Here is a 6,985-nt window from a genome sequence, read left to right on the forward strand (position 1 = left end):
ATAGAGGTGTTCATAGAGGTCCTCATCCTCATCGAGGTTCTCATAGAGGTGTTCATAGAGGTCCTCATCCTCATCGAGGTTCTCATAGAGGTGTTATCCAAATCCTTATCGAGGTTCTCATCCACACCGAGGTCCTCATCGACATCCAGGTCCTCATCCTCATCGAGGTCCCCTTTGAGGTCCACATCGAGGTCTTCATCCTTTTGCCCGGCCGGAGCGGCAGGTGTGTGTTGTGTGATGGCCTTGAGCGGGGCGGGCGTGGCTCTCATAATATCCCATTCTTATCCTGTTCGGCCAAACAGCTATCGGCCCCGAGATCAGTGCAATGCGCCATGAGACTGCAGTTATAGCGGAGAGAATGCCGTGTGCGGCGAGCAGCGCAGAGTCCCCCTGCCTGCAGGGCACTATACTCGCCGCCAGTTAAAAAGTTTGCCGGGATTTTGCAAGCAGGGCGTTCCACAGGCGAGAGGGGAGGATCAAAGCCGGGTAGAAGGGATGGGCTTGCGGCGTGACCTGCTGCCGGGGTCCGGGGGCCGGAGAGGGGCGCGACAAACCAGCAGCGCGACACTCAACAACGCGCGCCATGCACAGGTCCGGCTCCAAACAAAAAGGCCACACAGGGCGTAACACGGAGTGTAATGGAGACGGCACATAGGGCGTGGCGAGGCGTGGCGGGGGCAGGGTGGGCGAGGCAAGGTACGATGGAGAACACGTGGCGCGATTTGTTTTACCTGGTGATACTAGTCAGTTTTCAGACATCCGTCTTGCTTTTGAGGAGCTCGTGTGCGTTTTAGTTCCCAATTTATTTTTCACGAAGACGTTGGTACGATTTCTCTCTTTCAAGAGACTTTGACGTTTTCCTGGATTTGCGAGGAATCGGTCCCGGAACCCTGTACGAATATTTGACAGGCGGAATACTGAAGATGATGGAAATGATGTAATTAGAACCAGGATGTGTTGTACAGGTGCCTGTGGCACCCGAAGACACCCCGACAGTATGAAGATCACATGAGGGAAGACGAGTGTAGACAGCAAAATTGATCGGTCGAATGGCAGGCTGAATAGTAAAGCTATGGTTCGTTTGTGCTTGACCACTACCCGAGCCGCTGCCGGCTCCATGGGTGGAGGAACCTAAACCGACCAAATGGATGCGATTTCAGGCCCATCTGCACACCATGGGCTATAAGTCGCGTTAAGTTACCCCCCGTCCTCTTTACAGAGCAGAAAAATTCATATACAACTGCAGCTGTTTTTGACCTATCGCAGCCTCCATAATTCTTACACGGACGACGCAAGGCCACTATAAGTCTTATCTGTTTGTCCCAAAGCATGGAGGCTCACCGAGCGACGCGGGGAAAAACAATAAAAAACGTGAGAGAAAAGAAAACTCCACCCTCCCGCTTACCGCTGCAGCTTTTGTCTTGAAGGCGATACTACTCGCATGACGTATGCTAATTCTCCGTCGCACGACGGCGGCGGCGGGTCCGGCGAGCACCAGCAGGACACGCACACACACACACACACACACACACACAAACACACATATTTCCACACACAAGGGATGCTGACCGTGGTGGGGCCGGGCCCGCTCCATGACAAGCCTACGGCCGGCAATTAGTCGTGCTCACTGGCGCCATGAGCGCATGGGCAGCTAATGCGCGCGGCCGGCATGCTAATTGCAGGACGGGGCGACGAGGGCGAGATCTCGAACTCGAGTGGAAGCGCGCGGCGGTATGTTCAAACGCTAAGAAGGGGTTAATGTGCGTGTGAAACTGATAAGAGGGCTCCCCCGCGGCGGACACAAATTATCTCGCAAATTGCGTGATTTTAACCCTTTAAGTCATATGTCATACCCAAATGACATTCACTTTGAAAGCCCCTTTACGGCGCATTTTTCCCCGTAAATGATTTTTTGGAGCACGAACGCGTTCCTCGCCAGGCGCGCAACGATTTGAACTCCCCGCCGGAACTTCTGGCCCCACCCAGTGCTGCCTATTTCCTGCCAAAAGTCACTAAATCGCACACCGAGTGCACGCGATCAGTTTGATGCGTTTCATGGCCTGGGAAAAGATCGAAAATATGTGCATGGGACAGGAAATGTGAGTTAAAGGCCTAAGGAACAAAATTGTGTTGCATACATATATGTGTGATATGTTTGGTGGCGCCCAGGGCTCAGCTTTTAATGAACGTCCTTTGTATAGGACATGTGACTTGAGGGTTCCCGAAACTGCCCAAAATTCTCAGCTTCAATTATAACCGCGTTAAGCAACATATTTAGCCAAAATAAGTTGTTGTTGTGTTTGATATCATCAAATACGATTCAAAAACTGCCCGCCGATCGCTTTCACTTCAATTGTTTCGCGGGCGTCGAACGCGTCATCGTGACTGAACGAAGGTCTGTTGGCGCCGATGCACCGGTAAGTTAGTTGATCCTCACTGCGGATCTATCCTATTTATGTCACCCCGAGTCTGTCCAAGTGATATGTACCCAAAACACTGTGATATTGTGGGATCGCCCGTTCTTTTGAACCTCCGGGTGTCGTGAGAAACCGGGAAAATGAATGTACTATAGGAATGACATTGTGAGTCCCGAGTCTTGGGTTGAGCTTTCTCTGAATTCTTGTCAGAGAGGTGTTAAATCGCAGTTTTACGGTTAAAACGACTGTAAAACTGAAAAAATATGATTCTAATGCTTCTGGAAGCTCATCTCAAGGCCTAAAGTTGCATCTTTGTCCCTCTTCGTTTGTTAGGCGTTGTACAAAACTCCCTCTTTGTACTGGGTATACACCCGAAAGGGGGCACGGGAAGTGCATTGTAGACACCCTTTTGCCACCATCACCTTACTCTCGACTGCTGGTAGCCGCCCTCTCAACGTTGTTCAATATGTCTATTTCGCTGCCAAAGTCACAATGTCCTATACAAATGACGTTCATTTTTTTTGCTATTTATATGCATCTGTATGGTAGTATTAGGGTGAAATCAGACTTCTACCGCTTAAACCTATTATAAGTAACAGTTAGGAATGCGCCCATGCCTATATGTACAAGGAAAATGTAAAAATGAGCCACGCAAAGCGAAAAATATGATTTCGCTACCCCGAAGTCACAATGTCACTTACATATGACGTTCTGTTCCTAAGGCCCTGAGAGCCACATCCTTGGGCTAGCATTGATTTCCTCCGGGATTACGTCAGTTTAAACATTATTACGATAAACTTTTTACGGTGGGCAGGGGCATCTCAAAAATACGGCTACAGGAACGGTTTATGCAAAACCCTGGCGTATTACTCATGTTTTTAAGGAGGAATTTTTTTTCACACAGGTCTGTCTTTTTCAGCCAAGACACTTGGGATACAGCTACACACTCACAGAAAATTTGAATTGTCTACCTCAAATATTTAAGAAATTATTTTTGACATGGTTGACCCCCTGGAGTCACATGTCCTTTATAAAGGACATACCTCTAGACGCTAAACCGGAAGTCGGATGAGGTCGGGACCACCAAAAATGGATCCGCCACCCTCAAATTAGTCAGGGCAGACTATATAAAATAATATTTTTCCGCGGGAAATTTTCTGTGACTTAAAGGGTTAACAGGGTACAGGTGCCTTTTTCACGACCCTTCGATTTTGAGCTCAGGTCTTGAAAATGGAACCTTTTGTCCCGCCACGAAAGCATCCGTACCTGGACAATGTTACGTTTGGACGGGGTAATATCACGGAGTATCATAGATGGAGCCTTGCCTACGCTGAACGGAATGGCTACAAAACATGTCCGGGGTTAGTAGCTTGCAACTCTTGCCACTTGGCGCTTTAGTCGCTATGACACTTCAGCAAACGAAGCCATAGCGGCACAAGCGCCTACCTAGTGGCGACTTTTGACAACTCCAGAACACGGACGTGAGCCGGGCCCCGCTTTCATTCGCTGAAATACGGCAGCCGAGGCTCCATCTATGTTACTCCGTGGTAATATTGTCGAGGAGAAAAAAAGGCCTTGTAAAAGCGGCTTTTGAAAACCAAGAGGAGATAGATAGATAGATAGATAGATAGATAGATAGATAGATAGATAGTGTGGCTTGTAGTTCGCTTCATCAGATAAGGGCCCAGGGGAGCACGGTGACCAGAGGGCCCTAATTGTTCCACGAAGGGACGGCCCCGGCGGCGCCGGTATACCTGAATAGGGCTGCCCGCCTCCTGCTTCCAGGTTGTCGGTCAAGGGTGCGCGTTCAAGTACCTGGAACAGAACGAAAAGTAGGGTTGTAAAGTCCACTCGGATTAACGGCACTGCAGTGACTGCACAGACACTCAAACGGCACAGTGCGATTATTCCTTAGCGTCACCAGGCAACGCAGCAATTTCCCACCCTGTTGGTGCTGCCGATTTCTTTGGCAAGTCACTCTTTTTTTTGTGACAAACTTGTTTTAGGCCCAGATTGCCTGCACGCGGGGAAAACAGTGGTCATGGCCATGCTGGTCACTATGCCTGAGCTTGTTCAAATTGAAAGTGACCGGGCCATTCTCCTGCTTAGGCTTTATAGAACGACCAAATTATTTTACTCTCCGACCCAGTGCGCGTTTGAGCTACTTCATCATACTGCAGCGTCTTACGCGGGACAATGACATGAGCCCGTCTAGGCAGTAGTCGTGGCGGGTACTTTGAATCCATAACGCAGCGCCGACAAAGTAGTGCCGCCGTGCGTGACGCACCCCATAAATCCAACTGCATTTATTGAGATTTAGAAAGTGAGACACGCGGTGAGACACTCCCTGTCGGAGGGTTGGGGGATTAGCCGCGGCAAGCAGCTAGCAGCGGGTCCCGCACGTAGCTCGTATAGTGCGTACGGGGCCCATCCATCAGCTGCAGCAGCAGCAGCAGCTTGGATTAAACCTGCGCGCGCGCTTCCGGACAACAACTCTCAAATTGGATGCAAATGATGTAAGGAAGCCGATCGCAAAGCAACGAAATGCGCTCACGGGCGGGCGCTGCAACACTTGAGCCCAATAAATCAGAGTGCGCCTGTAATTACGGGGAGTGCAGCGCGCAGGGTCGCTGTGGGGTCCAGGAGCAGGGCCCCTCCCACCCGCGTGTGCATCGCGAAATGACTTTCATCACGACGCGGGGCCCCTTATTGAAGCCACTCAATCAACCAATCAATCACTTAACCGGCCCCCGGGTTGATTTACTTTCAGAAGCGCGCGGGGTGGCCGCCAGCAGGTGCAGCGGCGGCGTGAGGCGGGTCAACGGCCAGGGGGCATTATAATGCAAGCATTAAGTAGTAAGGCAAAAACTAGAATAAATTTTGAAAACATTTCTTACACTCTCAGGCCGTTACTGACAATTTTTGAACGACCCCTATCTAAGTATGAGGAGATATGATGTGACTGGCAAGGTAGTATTTAGTTGTACTAGCAAAGTTAACTGTTGTGCACACCTGCTAGGTTTCCAGGAGTGTATTCAGTATTTATGAACTGGTACATCACTGATACCTCCTGCCCCCGTCTCCGGGAGCTCGAGCTCGATACGCGCCTTATCGTTTTACATAACACGACAATTACACGTCGATTATTTTTGAGCTGGGATCGATCGATCGCCCGGGACGCGCGCGGTGACCAAACCAACACAGCCCGAGCACACACAATGCCAAGACAAAGATCTCGACGGCGGCCGGGAAAAATAACACTGAGAGATCAATCTGACGAATGGAACAAAAAGGAAAGTACAAAATGCAAAAGGCGGCTAATAAATAAAAACCCAGCCCCCGGCCGACGCGCGCCACACACGCGCCGCGGTGCGGTTGCAGAGGGCGGGCGGCCGGGTGGCCAGCAACGTCCCTCGGAGGATTCGAGCGCCGCTCCCCCGCGTTTAAGTCTCCCGCTCTACCCGCGCTGCACGACATCCTTGCACTTGGCATTGAGCTACGAGATCAGCGCAAAGCCGAAGGGTTAGCGGTGCGGGGGGAGAGAAAGCCGACACAGTTTTATAAATTTGCGCACCGGTAGGGAGAGCAGAGAGAGAGCCAGCGGCTGGCGATACATCGATCTCGCGACATGTGTCCAGCCTATGCGATTGCGACGTCGTCGTCGTCCGTTTAAACCGCGCGGCACTCCTCACCGCCCACGCGCGCGCGCCGCCCTGAAGTAGGGCGCACCCCACGATGCACACTACAATCAATGACCACACTGCACTACTATCATTTCTTTTTCTATTATTAGGATAATTGTCGTCCAGCCGCTCTGAACGCCCCGGCCCGGCGCGGTGGTCAGGCATGGGCTTCGCTCCAACGATTAGTTATTGACAGGTCAATAACGCTGCACACTTGTGCGGCAATCACGCCAGAGAAATGCTGGCGGCGATCGGGCGCACTTCATCATCGGCAGATACATGCGGGCCGCGCACTCTACTATTCTACTGACATTTTGTAATTAACCAACGATTTTTCGTTTTAAACATTGTAAAAATACTAACAACAATTATTTTAGAAAGATGCAAAATTTCAGCAACCGTTTAAGTTTGCGATGCTGCAGCATCGCATGCGTTTGCTCCCGGGACGAAATAAATTCAAGGTGTTTACCGCTGCATATCTCTCGTGGATTGTTACGACCACCCACACGAAAACGTTGCATGGGCTCAAGATCAGCGAGAGGCGCTCTATCCCTGGCGCTGGCGTGATGGCAGACTCCACAATCTCGGACCGATTTTTTTTCTGAATTAATAGCCCTTTTTTGCGCGATGGCATTACTGCTGTGAAGTTTAGCCCATGTGGAAGCTCTATAGCGCCTGGTGCGTAGGCAACATCTCGCATGCAGGGCATGCATGTACGGCGGGGTGGCCTACCCTGAGTCTCGCAGGCGCCTAGCCTCCTGCCGAACGAATCTGATGAGGCGAGATCTCGCGCCTTAAATGAAACATCTTATAGGGAATCGCGATACCCCGCGGGGTATATTACTATTATGCTATTATATGTTATTATAATTGTAGAATATCAAG

At 50.6% G+C, this 6,985-nt stretch overlaps 1 protein-coding gene across 4 annotated transcripts in view; it reads right to left on the reverse strand.

Moving 5' to 3' along the window:
- The window catches only part of LOC113210790 (angiopoietin-related protein 2-like), a 153,222-nt gene that overhangs the window by 24,908 nt on the left and 121,329 nt on the right, over positions 1–6,985 (reverse strand). For 2 of the 4 annotated variants that reach the window (XM_052266161.1, XM_052266160.1), the window contains exon 5: positions 4,172–4,232. The exons of the other annotated variants lie outside the window; for them this stretch is intronic. The gene's annotated coding sequence lies outside the window, so the exon portion shown is untranslated. The remainder of the gene's footprint in view (positions 1–4,171; positions 4,233–6,985) is intronic. 4 annotated transcript variants of the gene reach the window in all.

The sequence above is a fragment of the Frankliniella occidentalis genome, unplaced genomic scaffold, assembly GCF_000697945.3.
Source record: "Frankliniella occidentalis isolate FOCC.00 unplaced genomic scaffold, Focc_3.1 Scaffold36, whole genome shotgun sequence".
NCBI lineage: Eukaryota > Metazoa > Arthropoda > Insecta > Thysanoptera > Thripidae > Frankliniella > Frankliniella occidentalis.